Raw genomic sequence first — 16,279 nt, 5'->3', positions numbered from 1 at the left:
GGTGGATGGGTAAGCTCCTTTCCTATAAAGGGAGGCTTATTCTTCTACAAACTTGTATTGCAAGCATCCCCATGTATTTGTTGTCTTTCCTTAAATTTCCCAATGGGCTATTGGTGCAATCAAATCTCAAATGGATCATTTTTTCTGGAATAATGTTGGGGGTTCCCACAAATATCACTTAGCTAATTGGGATTTTGTTAGCCAGAAAAAAGAATATGGTGGTCTAGGGATTCAAAAATATGAGGGACTTTAACTTGAGTTTACGCCTCATGGATCAAAAGATACCACATGGATGATAATAAATTTGGAAACTAATTGTGGATTACAAATACAATCTGTCTCCTAATGTACTTAGAGCTAAACCTACACATTGTTCACCTTATTTGAAAGGTGTGATGTGGGCTGCCGATGCAACTAAAGTTAGTTATAAGGGCATCTCCAGCGGGGCGACGCATTTCGGACGCCAAACGGATGCGTCTCGTCCGACATGGTCGAAATCGACTGCTCGTTCGTTTGTGTCGGGGTGGCTCCAGCGGCACAGCGCATAATTTTTTTTCCCATTCATAAAAGTCATAATTTACATCAATAAAAAACATAAAAAGACTTAAAAAGGCCATAAAAGCGTGGTAAAACTAGGTACTGCCTACTGGTCGTTGTCGCTGACGAGGTCGATGAACTCCGGCGTCGGCCATGGAAGCTGGTACGCCGGCGGTGGAGGAGGTAGGGCAGGCTGCGGCAACTACGGCCAGGCCATCGCCTGCGCAGGAGGCTGTGGTGAAGGTGGCCATGGATCCTAGGCCGGAGCAGCAGCCGACGCGCCGTTGTTGGAACGCGTCCGCGTGGCCGGAGGAGTCGCCGGCCTCCCCTGCGCGAGCGCGGACTCGCGGAGCTGGATTGCAAGCCCGTCCCACAAAGCGAGCTCGTTGAGCTCGTCGAGCTCGCTATTGGCCAGTGCCATGGCAATGACCTCGTCCTCGGTAATGTCCGGTGGCTGGGTCTCCGGATCCCATGCCGGCCCGCTGTTGTCGTGGTCGTAGTCTGCGTGCTCGTCCTCGTCCTCGTCCGCGTCCTCTTGGTCGTTCTCCTCTTCTTGCGCGACGATCTCGCGGTCGAAGTACTCGACGTCGCCGAGGTAGCTAGCGCGGCGGCGTGCGTCGAACTCCCACATCCCGAATGAGATCCAGTTGTAGGAGTTGAGCGCGTACGCCAGATCCTCTCGGAGATCCGGCGGCAAGATCGCTCGGCGGCGACACACCTCGTCTCGGCGCTCTCGATCCTCGCGCGGCACGTGGTGGGGGACCGGCACGCGCTTGGAGTTGAGGTACCAGCCTCCTCCAGGCAGGTTTGCGTCCGTCCATGGCCCCGAAAGGCCGCGCGCGAGCTCGATGCGGACGTACCGCCCGACCCGTGGCTTCTTGCCGGACCGCGAGCCGCTAGCCTCGTGGTCGTTCTTGGTCTTGCGGAATGGCCAGCATTTCTTCCCCATGGCGTCGGTCGGGTGGATAGGGTGGGCTCTGGCAATGGTGTGGTTGGGAAAATGGGCGCCGGTAGCGTTCCTTTAAGTGGCTCGGACACCATCTCCATCTCGCCTTCAATGTCCTGCCACTGCGACGCCGCCTAGCAGCGCACGCTCGCGGAAGCCGAGGCGCGCCATTAACGCGGCCCTGGAAAGCTGCAGCGCGCCGCCCGTAAGTAATGCCATGGAAGCGAAGCATCTGTGCCCCTGCCAGGCGGGCCCGTGTGAGGACCGGGCGGACGACCGCTGCGTCCGCAAAGACGCATTTTTGGGCCATGTTTGTGTCGCTGCGGACGGCCCAGACACTATGCGTCGTCCCGCTGGAGGTGGTACCAGACGCATTTTCGGCCCGGGCGGATGCAAACGGTCGCTGAACGTCCGTTTGCGTCGCCCCGTTGGAGATGCGCTAAGTGGAATGTTGGTAACGGTAGGCGGGTTATTTTTGAGGAAGACATTTGGCTAGGGCATTGCTCCCTTGTTATTGTCTTTTGGGACCTGCACACCATTGTCAATGAACAACAGTGTCTTGTGGCTGAGGTCTGGGACGGTGCTGAATTGAAGCTCTCGTTCCGGAGGACTGTGTCACAGGGTTTGTTTGATAGATGATTAGAATTGGTGGCGCTCATCCAAACAGTTCAGTTGACTGACTGTGGCGATCGCCCCATTTGGCTTTTCCATCCATTGGGGAACTATTCTGGTAAGTCGTTCTATGGTGTTGTTAATAATGGTGGGATTCCGGTTCATAACCCCGCTGTCTGGAAGTTGCCTCCTAGTATTCACGTGTTTCTCTGGCTGCTAGCTAATGACAAGCTATTAACTAGGGATAATCTCAACAAATGTAGGCACCTGGATGATTTAACCTCCTTGTTTTGTAATGAGCATGAATCATCTGCTCACTTGTTCTTTGAGTGTGTGGTGGCCAAAATCCTTTGGAGTGTTGTGTCAGTTATTTTTGGGAGACAAGTTGGTGATAATTTCGAATCGGTTGCTAGATGGTGGATTAGTGAGGATAAGAACTCTGTTCTGAACATCTTCTCATCTGCGGTTTTGTGGACCTTGTGCTCTACCCGCAATGATGTAGAAAAAGCTGGCCAGTGTCAAAGGGATGTTGGGAAAATTGGGTGCGCTGATTCGGAGCTGGAAAAGCCTTTGCCAAGACAAGCATTCAAATATGCTGGATGCCAATCTGCTGTTGTTGGATCATCACAGGGGCGAGCTGTTGAGGATAGCCTAGATATGAAGGTGCTGTTGATGGGTGCCATGCTAAAAGCTGGCAGCTGGTGCAGATCCAATGCAGCAATGGCGCCAGGGTTTGGCCTGCGAAAAGCTCGTCGATGAAGTCTGTCTTAGGAATGTTCTCCTTTTTCCTGGTATTTTTCGGTTGTTCCCCGTGGGTGGGCTTTAAAACTGTGCTGTTGAGACGAGTTCACAGCTCGATCCTTGTGACATTTTGGTTGCATTTTAATGGAACCAAGGGGTTTTACCCCTTTGCATCTAAGAAAAAAAATGGCCTACAGATGCCAGTGAGAAATCGATAAAAATTCTGGACAAACCGAAGCTGCACTCTTCAGAGATGCCTTTACTAGGCGCCTAGTTTCTTGCCTGGAAAATTTTGTTTTTGCCCATGTAAGCGGATGCCTGATTAGCTCCTGAATAGAGACTGGGTGTGACCTAACTTTGCTCTGTTTTATTTATGTTGCTACTCACAAACTGCACCTGTATCTAGTTTTCTTTGACAATGAACTGTATCTCTCCCTGGTTTCTAGAGTACCACATAACCCAGAGGAGAATGGCCCACATACTGACATACATGATCAGATCATACTTATATTTTGAATCCATTGCTAGTGCTAGATAGTGGATTAGTGAGGATAAGAACCCTGTTCTGAACATCTTATCATCTGCGATTTTGCAGACCATGTGGTCTAACCGCAATGATGTTTGTTTTCAGGGCAAAAGCTGGCCAGTGTCAAAGGGATGTTGGGAAAAATGGTGCGCTGATTGGGAGCTGGAAAAGCCCTTGCCAAGACAAGCATTTGAGTTTGCTGGATGCCAATCTGCTGTTTCTGGATCATCACTGGGGCGAGCTGTTGAGGATAGCCTAGATATGAAGGTGCTGCTGATGGGTGCCATGCTAAGAGCTGGCAGCTGTTGCAGATCCAATGCAGCAATGGCGCCAGGGTTTGGCCTGCGAGAAGCTCATCGATGAAGTCCGTCTTCGGAATGTTCTCCGTTTTGTAATAGCTTATTGTTCTTTAGTGCCTTTTTCCTGTTATATTTCAGTTGTTTCCCGTGGGTGGGCTTTGAAAACTGCTATTGAGAGACGAGTTCACAGCTCGATCCTTATGACATTTTGGTTGCATTCTAAGGAAAAAAAATGGCCTGTAGCTGCCAGTGAGAAATCAATGAAAATTCTGGACATACGGAAGCTGCACTCTTTAGAGATGCCTTTACTAGGCGCTTAGTTCCTTGCCTGGAAATTTTTGTTTTTGCCCATGTAAGCGAATGCCTGATTAGCTCCAGAACCTGAATGGTGTTTTATGTTGCTACTCGCCAACTGCACGTGTATCTAGCTTTCTTTGACAATTAACTGTACATCTCCTTGGTTTGTAGAGTGATAACCAGTTGCAGACATAACCCAGATGAGAATGGCCCACATACTGACATACATGATCCTCAGTGCACCTGTTCCTACCAAAACGTCTTATAATTAGGCACAGAGGTGATACGAAGGAGTACTATCCACGAGAGCCTGCTTGTACTGGTAGCCGACAGCCTTACCAGAATGACTGTTCCTGCCGTCTCCCATTGGCACGATCGGCCGAGTACGAGTTGCTTCCGGTTGCGAGTACAGTGTGGCAGGTACGGTGTCTGCAGACGCGCATACAACGGCAGCCGCCCTGTCGCGCCATCTCGATCTCCCTCTGTCGGGGCACAACGACATTGCCGCTAGAACGGGACGGGACGAGACAGATGTGGCAACACCATCGTTGCCAATGAGAAGTCCCGAGCGCGGTATGTACGGTACGATTGGAGCCGTACCTACGTCCGCGTCTGCCGATCCATCGGTGACCATGTGAATGGAAGAGGACAGTAATGCATGGCGCCACGACGCACGGTGGCCGGCCGGCCGGGGACATGTCGACGACAAACCGAGCCCCGCAGGTGGCTGCTGATTGGTACAGCTACGACGGACACGCCAGAAGCCGTGGGCGCGACATGCCGGCGTGCCCCAGCGCCGTGCGCCAGCGACGTGGGCGAGCCATACATCCACGGCGGAAGCGACGCGCGCGCGCCGGCACCGACCGTCGGCAGAGCGGTCGCGTCGCCGTCGCTCGTCCGTGCACGAGGAACGCGAGACGCCCATACTCAACCTGGCGCCACCGAACGGTGTCCGGCCCGGCCATCCCGACACGTCGGAGCGCCCCCACTTTTCTGGCGGTCGGCGCGGCAACAGTCGTACATGGTGGTGTGGTGGCGACGACGCTCCCAGCCGGCAACAGTTGGGCCGCCGAAAGGGGCGTCTCCTGGCTGCATCAAAGCACAAGCAACGCCGGCTGCGCATCTATCGCGCGCCGTGGGTTCGATGTCGTGCACGTCGCCGGCTTCCTGAACCGATCGCGACACAAGCGATCGAGCAGCCTATGCATGCATGGCTCCGGTGTCCGGTCACCAACGCAAGCTCGGTGTCTGCACCGCATTGTTGCAGCAACGGCCAGGGACCCGCCGGCGATCCACAAGGATCGTGTTACGTTGTGATCGGTCGCCGTTTCGATGTGATGGCGCGCCTGGCCAGTCGACAGAATCACGGGACGACCGCGACGTTGCCTGCGTACGTGCCTGCCGCGCTGCCGGAACAGGATCCGGCACCAGGGGTCATCGAGGTGGCGACCGGTCGAGATGACCGGCTGCTTCATTAAATCCATCGCGCGGCCCGTACGTTCATGTGAGATGTGACAATGGATTCATCTCAGGTCACGTGAGAGAAAAAATTAAAATGAACTTTACGGGCCAGCTGGGCTTGCAGGGCCTGGTGTGTCCCTGTTGCCGCATTTGGTCGGCACCCGCCGGTGGCGGTGGAGGACGTCCTCCAGGTGGCTATGTTGTTGCCACCCTCTGGGTCCAACTTGCCTACCTCCTTCGACTCGTAGGTCACACGATGGACCTCGCGACACGGGCGTAAGTTCGTGGATGCCGGGTCGGAAGGTGGACTGCCCGGGCGGCTGGCAACATGGCGGTGGTGATGGCCCTCCCTTGAGGCCATGAAAGTGGTGAGGAGTGGGCATCGGGAGCTCCTTGTGTTGGTGGCGCATCGGCATGGTCAGTGCCCAGATCGCGTGGTAGAACTCGGCTCGGGGATGACTTGTAGTTTGAGGGACCAGGTGTGGCGAGACTTATTCCAGGAGAAATCCCAGCGTTCCGGCGCCAACAACGGCAACACATGCAGGTGTCGTGACCCTCTTGAGGGTGTTGTTGTGGCTAGCCTCTCCACATTAGGGCTCCGGTGAAAACCCTAGCACCTTGTGGTCTTGGCAATGGTGGCGCATGCGGTGTCGTTACCTCCTTGGGAGCATTGTCGTGGAGCTTAGGTCTCCTTAGTCTCATGGAGCCTTCGGTGTCAAGCTCGGTGCTTCTTAGTTTTTCTTGTTTATATCTGATTTGCTTGTAAGAGGAATTCATCATCACTTTGTATCGGTTCATCTATTTGAATTTATTTGTAAAGCGGTGCGAAAGTTTGTTTCGAGGAGGAAGTATGGGTGCTTCTCTCGTTTCGAATAAAATGGCTTTGGGAGATAGGTCCCATGACTCCTTTGACTGAAAGGAATCCCATAGAAATTTGGAAGGTTTGATCCCTAAGAAATTTATATGTGTGTACGGCTTCATTCTTAGGCTTAGATCCTTAGGAAATCATTCCGTAGGATTCCATGGCCGTGTTATTTGAAGGAAAATTTCCATCCATCCAAACACCACATTACAATTTGAACCTAGCCTTTTTTAGAGAAATTTCCATAGGTTCTAAATTCCGCAGGATTCAAGGGGGGCATGACACTCTAATCTTGTGTTTTTTAATCTTAAGAATAATGTGAACCAAAGAGGCGTGCACTATGAACGTTTCGCTGTCAGGCAAAACAATAAACCTGTCACGCTGATCATGCTAATTAATTATTCTTCCTTTCTCGTGGTGATCATGCTAATAATTCGATGGTTGCTGAGCTTCGTATGTAATCTTTGCCGGTTTGGCGTCACGCGGGTTGAGCAATGTTGATTAGTCGTGGTGGATCGAGTTGGATAATTGGTAGAGCCAGTGCACTAGTGCAGCATGTCGACCGTGACCCACTGGCACGAGGCCCTGAGTCTGACGTCCAATCCAGCGAGCGTCAAAAAGCGCGCGGCGCGGGCGAGCGGCGCGCGAACGTGTCCCGGCGTCTTGAGCCAAGTGGCACAGTGTGCAAGACCTTGAAAAGCAAAGACGCTTTTCTTCCTCATCGGCGCTGCCTGCGTTTCGCATGTACGGTCATTCTCGGCATGGAACCTAACTAGACCTGTCGGCTTCCAACGGACTACAAACGAGGCGTGCAGCGATTCCGGCCCTTTTCACACGCATCCATAGATCTGTTTGTTAATTTGTTTTACTCCATTTACAGCTGCCCGGTTTGATCCGTTTTGGTCCATGCGGTGAGGTTTTTGCGACCTAGCAGGACAATGCAAGCGAAGCAACCTATTTGTAGCTCAAATTTAAGTTAGAAATGTGGTCATGTGTACCCTAGGCCCGCCGAGGTCAAGGTGGTACCAACTCACCGTTCGCTCATATTCCGTGTCGCAATTAAGGCCATAGCCTCTAGTCTGTCGCATCGCCATTAGTGTCGGCCATGTACATGTTCTTTTCACCGCCGCGCCCCCATCCTCACACCCTGCTAGTCCACTTCCTGTTACACACACCTGCAAACCCTAGTCCCCCTCCTCCTCAAGTGTTGGTGGCCGGAATGGCAAAGAGATCATGGCTGTGGAAAAAAGGCGGCTACAATGACCACGAGGTCAGGTCCTCCTTAGGGCACCACCACCACAACTGCGTCTACGCCACCGTGGAGGTGGCACACGCCTACTGGGAGGCAAAGACGCCGATGCCATGGCCCGATGTCAACCTCCCTAGCGGTTGGCACATGAACCACGCTAGGATCCCCCGGTGCCTCCAGTGACGACAGAAGGGGCAGGGAGCAGCAACGAGATCGAACGACCTCACCTACGTCCCCACTCGCCCCTTTGGGATTGGTGGCTAGAGTGGGAGAACCCGATGCGCAACGCCACTCCTACTTCCTGGGCGACGCGTCGGGCCCCAAGAAGCAGAATGACGAGGAGAAGGAGAAGGGAGGAAGTCTGCGACGACATCGATAACTACGCAGCCCTCCTTGCGTATGGCCGGGAGCTAGAGTCAACGACCGTCAAGCAATAGGAGGAGGTTCCCCTTTAGTCGATCGAGCTAGATGAGAAGGTTGCCCCCAAGCTCGCCCTTCAGCCGGAGTTGGAGGAACTCAGTAGGTGACGGGCTCGTGGAGACCCTGCGGCAATCGGCGTTGATGTAGCAACGCCCTGACACGCCTCTTATGAATCCACCGCACTAGCTAGCGCCGGTCCAGCCGTGGTCGTCGTGGAACACACACGTACGCCCATGCCAACGCAGGCGTGGCGTGCACTAGCACCTGCGCCTTCGTGGCATGGGTGGCAAGCACTAGCGCCAGTGTCAGAACCGCCGATGTTTTGGCCACTAGCTCCTTCTACACCATGGTCATGGTTGCCGCTGGTGTTCATCATTATGAACGATGACAAGGGCGCATAGGCACATCATGCTTATAATTAATATGAAATATTATGAAAAGAAAAAGAAATGCGTCCCGTCCCGCCTCTTGGTTCACCCCAACCCAAACAGACCAGAAGAGGACACGGCCCTATATTTCGTCCACTGGCTGTCACAAGTGAATCAAAACAGACACATTGGAGATACATTAGTATATACTACTCCTATCTGTTTGTTGTGTTTGTTGATGCATGCCATATTGCCATGCATGATGAACATCAACAAAATTACACAGTACATAACCACACCACGGATACACTAGCTGGTTTCAATCTCAGCTGCTGAATGCTGATGCAGCTGGTTCATGTCAGGAGTCTGGTGATGGCATACATGCTTACTTCATCTCATTTTTCACACGGCCACCGTGCACGTACCACGCACTGGTGCACAGGGGCGGAGCTGGCCCGGCGTCAACCCTGATGCACCTAAGTGCATTTTACATGCTACATGGTGATGCATAGGCTCATTTCTTAGCATGGTTACAAAGAAAAATAATTTCTACCCTGATGCATGTGCATCATGGTGAGCCTATGTAGCTCCGCCCCTGCTGGTGCATGCGTGCCTAGTCTTTGAAGAGCATCTGGTCAAAGCTGGCGCCGCGCGCAGAGAGATCTTCCAGCCTAGCTATTGCAGGAGCTTTGATTAGCCTATGATGCGCCTATTTGGCCAAGTCCCAACGTCCCCAAACTCCCACGCCCACCTGAGGGCACCTGGCCATGCATGAAGCATCAACCCTACCCTACTGCATGCTCCCAATTATCTGGACGGGCTTAGAAAGTTCGACATGTCTTAAGATAACACGATCATCATCATCCATACCCTGTGGTTAACGTACTGGCAAAGTGGCAATGCAGCGGCGAGGGGACAGAGATCCTTGTTCACGCCAAAAGCGTGCGGCTGACAGTACAGTTCAGGGCGAACATTCAACCGGAGAGAGATATGTCCGCCCACAGGAACAAGATCTAGTACCTCACCAGATATTCTACAAGTGCTAGCTTTTGATGCGCAGTAGATACTAGACAGGCAGGGTTTAGTGGTTTTAAATTGGTAGGGTTAGTACGGTGTGCAAATCCATTGCAATCTGGCATGCCCGACAGACAGGGCGTGGCGCCGAGGGATAACCAAGGATCAACGGCATTGACTCTGTTGGAACTCGGGAGATTTGTCTCGGGAACAAATTCCACTTAAATGTAAGTACATCCGCTCACATTTGTCAAGTTCTTCGAATACGTACCGTACTGTCCCGTACCATAAGATCAGCATGATGTTGCTGTTTATGTGGACACGCTCACACGCATGTACACCACCATTTGTCGAGCATGGGGGCAATTCATGGAGAGAAGCATATCGAACTATAAAACAAGTTGATGATCCAAAAAAAAAAAATCTTTTGACCGGCCAGTTGATCTTTAGGGCTCTTTAGTTTGGATGTATTTCCACAAGATTTTCCGAGGACCTTAGAATTATTCCGATGCAAGTCGTTTGATTTGTAGGATGATGATTGCAAACCATTTGAAGACATTAGTATTCAACCGCACTAGAGTTTATAGTACTCCCTCCGCTTCATATTACTTGTCCTAGTTTTGGTACATAGCTGTACTATATCAGCGACAAGTATTATGGATCGGAAGGAGCAGCAAAATTCCAACAACAGCAACCTCTTACAAAGAATCATTTTAATTTTCAGCTGATTTAAGATGGCATTCACTACAATGCCACATTTTTCATACTAATTCTTGTCATTTGCGACTATTGCAAATCAAAGAGGTCCCTTGACGAGGGTGCTCCCCGGCAATGCCACCACGAGGGGATTATGGTTGATGGAATCCTGCAGGCTAGCACGAGACATCGGATACGAAACAAACGGGGAGAGAGATTTACCCAGGTTCGGGGCCCTCGATGAGGTAAAACCCTTACTTCCTTCTTGTCTGATCTTGATTATCGAATATATCGGGTTACAATGGGGTAGCCAATAGGCTGTTGTGGTTGTCTCGCCTAGAGGCAAAGATTCTAGGGTTCTAGCTCTAACTTGCAGTGGATCTACGTGTTGAAGTTGTGTCTCGACAGGCCCTCTCCTGGCCTTTATATAGCAAGCCAGGTCCCGAGAGTTCTGTCCGGACTCGACTAGGTTACAACAAGATCTATTCTAGTCTTTCCTTGTACGGCGTCTTCCTGCCTTGTTCGCTAGGAATCCTTCTTCGAGTAGGTCTCCTTCGCTGGAACCAAACCAACGTATATGTCCACCTTGGCTATTGGGAAATCTTCATCGGCTCCTAGTTGGGCCAAAGGAGGTAGAGTAATGTTGGGTACCCGAAGGGTAATGCTCACATCACTAGCCCCCGAGTGACTGACCGAAGTAGAGCTTCGGGCAGGGACTATAATTGTCATCATCCGAATGTCCATAACTGTTGAAAAGATTTGGTCCTTCTTCATCATTTTGGAGTCGAATTTTCTTGCTATCGGGTGCGCGTCCAGCGCTCCCGATGGGAGTAGTCCCCGAGTCTAGAAACGGATGCTTGCAACAGTGCGTAGACTCAAGTTGTATTACTGTTGACTGCCAAAACCCACCGGCGGGCAGCGGCCTTGTCAACACCGTAGAGCCGGGAAGAGCCTAGAGCTGCGGCTGGCTGAGACCCCTCCGAGCGACGGCCCGCAATGCTCTTCTGGTCACACGCGGCGATGCGAAGTGCAGGGCGTGCCACCTGACCTATACCCGGTCGGGAAGGTGATGGGGATGCCTCGCTTAGTTTCCGCGAGGGCATACATGTAAACATTAAATACGAGCCTCGATCGGCTCTCAGGTTATCCTGTGAATCGGCTCAAAGAGCCGATCCACCCATGATTCGTACGGGGTGCACGAATACTTGGTGGTCCTGCTTGATCAAGATAAAGCTAATGAGATCTACGACGATTTAGGGTTTTCACCGCATAATCGGATCATCCTACTCCGAGGTTGGGCCTCGCGGCCACGCACGGTGCTCGTAAGCCGATCCTAAACAAGGCCTAAAAACCAACATGAAGTTGATCCTCGGAACATCCTGTTTAGGACTTGCGAACGCCACCCTACGTGCCACTTGGATCCTCCCCCTTTGTAAGGCCTAACTATTGCGGATATTAAACTAATCCTTGTAGAACAAGGAGCAATCGTAACGGATCAGATCTACTCGAATAATGATCAAGCGGGGTGCCGCCCCACACCCGAGATAGGTGTGAGGGCGGCTAGATATGCAAGGGTTGCACTACGTAAGCATGCTTAAACGAAGAACAATGCTAACCCTAACACATCTATGATAACTACGTTGCTCTCCATCAAAAGCGCTTCAGAACGAGCAACGCATGAACAACGTGGGGCTTGTGCTGCCTAGATCGCAAGATGCGATCTAGGCAGCATGTCGCTTACCTGATAGAAACCCTCGAGATGAAGGAGTTGGCGATGCGCCGAGATTGGTTTGTTTTGGGGTTGAACGTGAGTTGTTGTTTATTCCATAAACCCTAGATACATATTTATAGTCCAGCGGACTTTCTAATGTGGGCGTGTACTAAACCGTGCGCGAGATAAACCCTAACTTTTAATCTAGATACAGTCTGCTATAATTAAAGATACACGGGCAAACTAGCCCAACTTCTCCGTGCAAGGCCGCTTCATAGATCTTCAATGTGTAATCTTCCAAGCCCATCTTGATCGCGGCTGTTGACTGCCAAAACCCACCGACGGGCAGCGGCCTTGTCAACACCGTAGAGCCGGGAAGAGCCTAGAGCTGCGGCTGGCTGAGACCCCTCCGAGCGACGGCCCGCAATGCTCTTCTGGTCACACGCGGCGATGCGAAGTGCAAGGGCGTGCCACCTGACCTATACCCGGTCGGGAAGGTGATGGGGATGCCTCGCTTAGTTTCTGCAGGGCATACATGTAAACATTAAATACGAGCCTCGATCGGCTCTCGGGTTATCTCGTGAATCGGCTCAAAGAGCCGATCCACCCATGATTCGTACGGGGTGCACGAATACTTGGTGGTCCCGCTTGATCAAGATGAAGCTAATGAGATCTACGACGATTTAGGGTTTTCACCGCATAATCGGATCATCCTACTCCGGGTTGGGCCTCGCGGCCACGCACGGTGCTCGTAAGCCGATCCTAAACAAGGCCTAAAAACCAACATGAAGTTGATCCTCGGAACATCCCGTTTAGGACTTGCGAACGCCACCCTACGTGCCACCGGATCCTCCCCCCTTTGTAAGGCCTAACTATTGCGGATATTAAACTAATCCTTGTAGAACAAGGAGCAATCGTAACGGATCAGATCTACTAAATAATGATCAAGCGGGGTGCCGCCCCCACACCTGAGATAGGCGTGAGGGCGGCTAGATATGCAAGGGTTGCACTACGTAAGCATGCTTAAACGAAGAACAATGCTAACCCTAACACATCTAATGATAACTACGTTGCTCGCCATCAAAAGCGCTTCGAGTACGAGCAACGCATGAACAACGTGGGGCTTGTGCTGCCTAGATCGCAAGATGCGATCTAGGCGGCATGTCGCTTACCTGATAGAAACCCTCGAGACGAAGGAGTTGGCGATGCGCCGAGATTGGTTTGTTTTGGGGTTGAACGTGAGTTGTTGTTTATTCCATAAACCCTAGGTACATATTTATAGTCCAGGGGACTTTCTAATGTGGGCGTGCACTAAACCGTGCACGAGTAAGATTCTATCTCTAAACTAAAATACGATCTAATATGTTACAGATACACGGGCAATTAAGCCCAACTTGGTATAAAAGGCCGATTCTCATAATTCTCCATGTATACTTCCTTTAAGCCCATCTTGATTGCGGCCCACCTCTGACTTGGTCAAATTCTGGTGATAACACATGCCCCCCTGGTTTTGGAAATATGATTTCCAAAATCATCATGCTCTTCTCTCGTCGGGTCATGTCATGGCATCACCGTTGCAGTATCTCTTGTCTCTTCATATTTTGCAGTGAGGAGTCATGATGCCGATAATGAGGGCAGCGAGGATTAGTAACATGGCATCGGTGGTATGCAAACAATCGGCTCTCCTTGAGCAATCGGTTCTTTATTAAAAACCCTCTTTTATTATCGAAGAAGCGTTTCCGGCCAGCCGTTTTGCCGATAGTCAAAGTCACACGATCTTTTAAAAAAGGAACCGATGGCGCCGCATCGGTCTCTCTCATAAACACACCGGGTAACGCTGAGCTAGCCATCCTTCCAAACGGTAACCCGCGACCTCCATCTGCAAAGACGCAGTCGGATCCCCAAATCGTCGCTCGAGCAGTTCCAATCCACCACCCCCTACACGGATCTCGACCGCGCGGCTTCCAATTTCTTCAACGCATCTCATGGCGGAATCAGCCTAACACCGATACCACGGTTTCCGGACTGAAGGTAATCCTCAACCTCCTCTCGCCGTTTGACTTTGACACGGGATTAATGCAAACACCCGAATTAATGCCTCGCTCCGCCACTAATTTAGGTTTCGGACATTCTTCCGCCACATCCTTCTCTCGCAAATTCGATGTGCCTCGGTCCTCGTTCTTCCGAGAGCCCTGCCCTGTTAATCTCATGCGAAGCTAACGGAATCCCCTTTGTGAGCCAAAACCTAGATCCGACTTCCTGGGCCGACGCTCGCGAGCCCGGCCCAATCCCCACGAAGGTTGGGTGGCATGGTACAGGTAGGGTATCAAAATCCCACTATGCCACTTGGGAAACCATAGGAATAGCCGATGCCACCGTCATTATCGCTGTCTCCTCTTGAGAAGAATGAGAACATCTTGAAAACCATCGGCTACTTCGGTCCGACGCACTTGAACTCGTTTCATGTTTGGTCATGGTCCTATGACTCCGACCTCGTTGGATGTGGCCATGATCACGGGGCTAGACATTGCATCTCCCGGCCCTTCGCATTCAAGCTGCCAAAGGTCCCTTTCACTCTCTCCTCCAAAAAGAGTGTACCAGATCGGGGTGCCTATCTCAATCGTTATATGAAAACCAAAGGCCACCGTGACGAGAGAGGAGCACACGACATTCTTGAATTTCTGGTTGGAGCACTTCATATTCCGTGGTCCGTCCCTTGCTCCTACCAAGAATTACCTCTCCCCGGCCTATGAACTCGCTAAAGGCACCCAACTTGGTCTAGGCAAGCTATTCCTTGGAGAGATTTATCGATCCCTTCAACTGATGTCTGTCAAACTGTTCACTCGCAAGACAGTTAAAACTGGCGGCCCCTGGTGGTTCATTCAATTGTGGGCCCAACTATACTTCCAAAGCCAAATCCCAGACTTCCCATCGCTGACCAACTGCACCTTTCCGGATGAAAATGGCAAGGAAATTCGATGCACCAGCTACGGCCAAGCCTCGTATGGTCTCCCGGGTAGCGTGATTGATCCCCAAGGAAGCGACAGGGTGGTTTAAGATTTTCTTCCGGGGTTTAGACAACCCCTCGTTCCACCCTTATACTTGAATCAGCAAATTTTGAAAACCCCGTCTCTTTCCGATTGGACGACTTTGCCGATGACGCCGGCACACAGCACTTGTACTCCCTCATGATTCGTCCTTGCTTTCTCCCTGTTGGCATGAGCACCTCGAACCGGATCATCAAGCCCGGTTATGAGTGTTATCAACCGGTAGTAGCGGCTCGACGGCTTGGTCTCGGACAGGTGCCTCCACACTTCTTCCTACACCACCCGACGACAAGTAGAGCTGAACCGCCCGACATCCTCACCGCCCAAAGGTGCTATACCTTCTTTGATGCTTTGGCCATACCAATTCCCCACGACCTCCGTTTCTCCTTCACCACCGACGGCTTTGAAACTTGGTGGTCTATGTGGAAGACCCACGTCTTCGGGGAGGGCACTAGGACCGCAAGCTGAAGGAGCTTGACGCCGAATATGATCCCCCTGCCGACCAGGTACCGTCACTTAAGTATTTCTTGTAACTGCCTTATGGTGATTGTCCGTGAGCTGACTCTTTTCTCCTGGCAGCAACAAGATGGCCCAGCTCCTACACAAGCCGACGGTTCCCCTTTCGTCTTTCTTCCTCCGGCACCAGTGGTTCTCTTCTGCCAGAGCTCGCCTCCCCTGAAGAAAGTTATAATGCAGAGTCAGCCGATTTCGGTGAAATCGGCTTCCAAGAGTAAAGCATCCTCGGGGCCCGTTGCCCCCCGAGCCTCGACTCAGGCGAGGACGGCGGTGAGGAAGGTAGCGGCCGGGAAAACCCCTGAAGCGTAAAGCTCCGGCCCGGGAAAGCTTGCGTGTAAGTTGGTTCGGACCCTGCAGGCGCTCGTCCGCTTTTTCAAAGAATTTGTTCATGACGCGCTTGTATCCTTTCCTACGAGGCCTCCACCGAAGGATCCTCCGGCGGAGCCGAAGAAACCAGCCGGGGAGAATCGAGCTCGGGTGATTCCGAGAGGTCCACTACCCGGAGTCGGACGGCTTCGCCGGCCGCCGGCTTCCAAGAAAAGGTCGATCACCGGAACCCCTGCTCCTCAGGCCCCGACCAGATCAGGGTTACGTACGAAGCACCGCTGTGTCAAAAGGGCTCGTAAGAACCCCCAACCTCTTCATCAAGCCAGGAGGTCTCAAATGTAATTATCTTCGTGGTCACGCTTTCATGTCGTCCCGTTATCATTTGGATCGGCTAATCACTTCCTCTTGTAGGCCGCCGAAACTTCTAGCGGGGATGTTGAGGAGGTACCGAGGCCGTCCGCTACCCTGGATCTAGCTGCCCCGACGCCAGCGGCTGCACAAGTGGTTGATCCAACCGAGTCCCCGAAAAGCCGATCGTTACTTGCGTCGGCTGCTCCTTCTCCCTTGGGAGAGGTATGTCTCTCCCCTTTGGCTCCATCGGTTCCTCGTTACTCGCTAAACTCATCGTGTTTGCCTTATCGGGGTTGTGA

The sequence above is a fragment of the Lolium rigidum genome, chromosome 7 (assembly GCF_022539505.1).
Source record: "Lolium rigidum isolate FL_2022 chromosome 7, APGP_CSIRO_Lrig_0.1, whole genome shotgun sequence".
Taxonomy (NCBI): domain Eukaryota; kingdom Viridiplantae; phylum Streptophyta; class Magnoliopsida; order Poales; family Poaceae; genus Lolium; species Lolium rigidum.
This window is presented reverse-complemented; position numbering follows the sequence as displayed.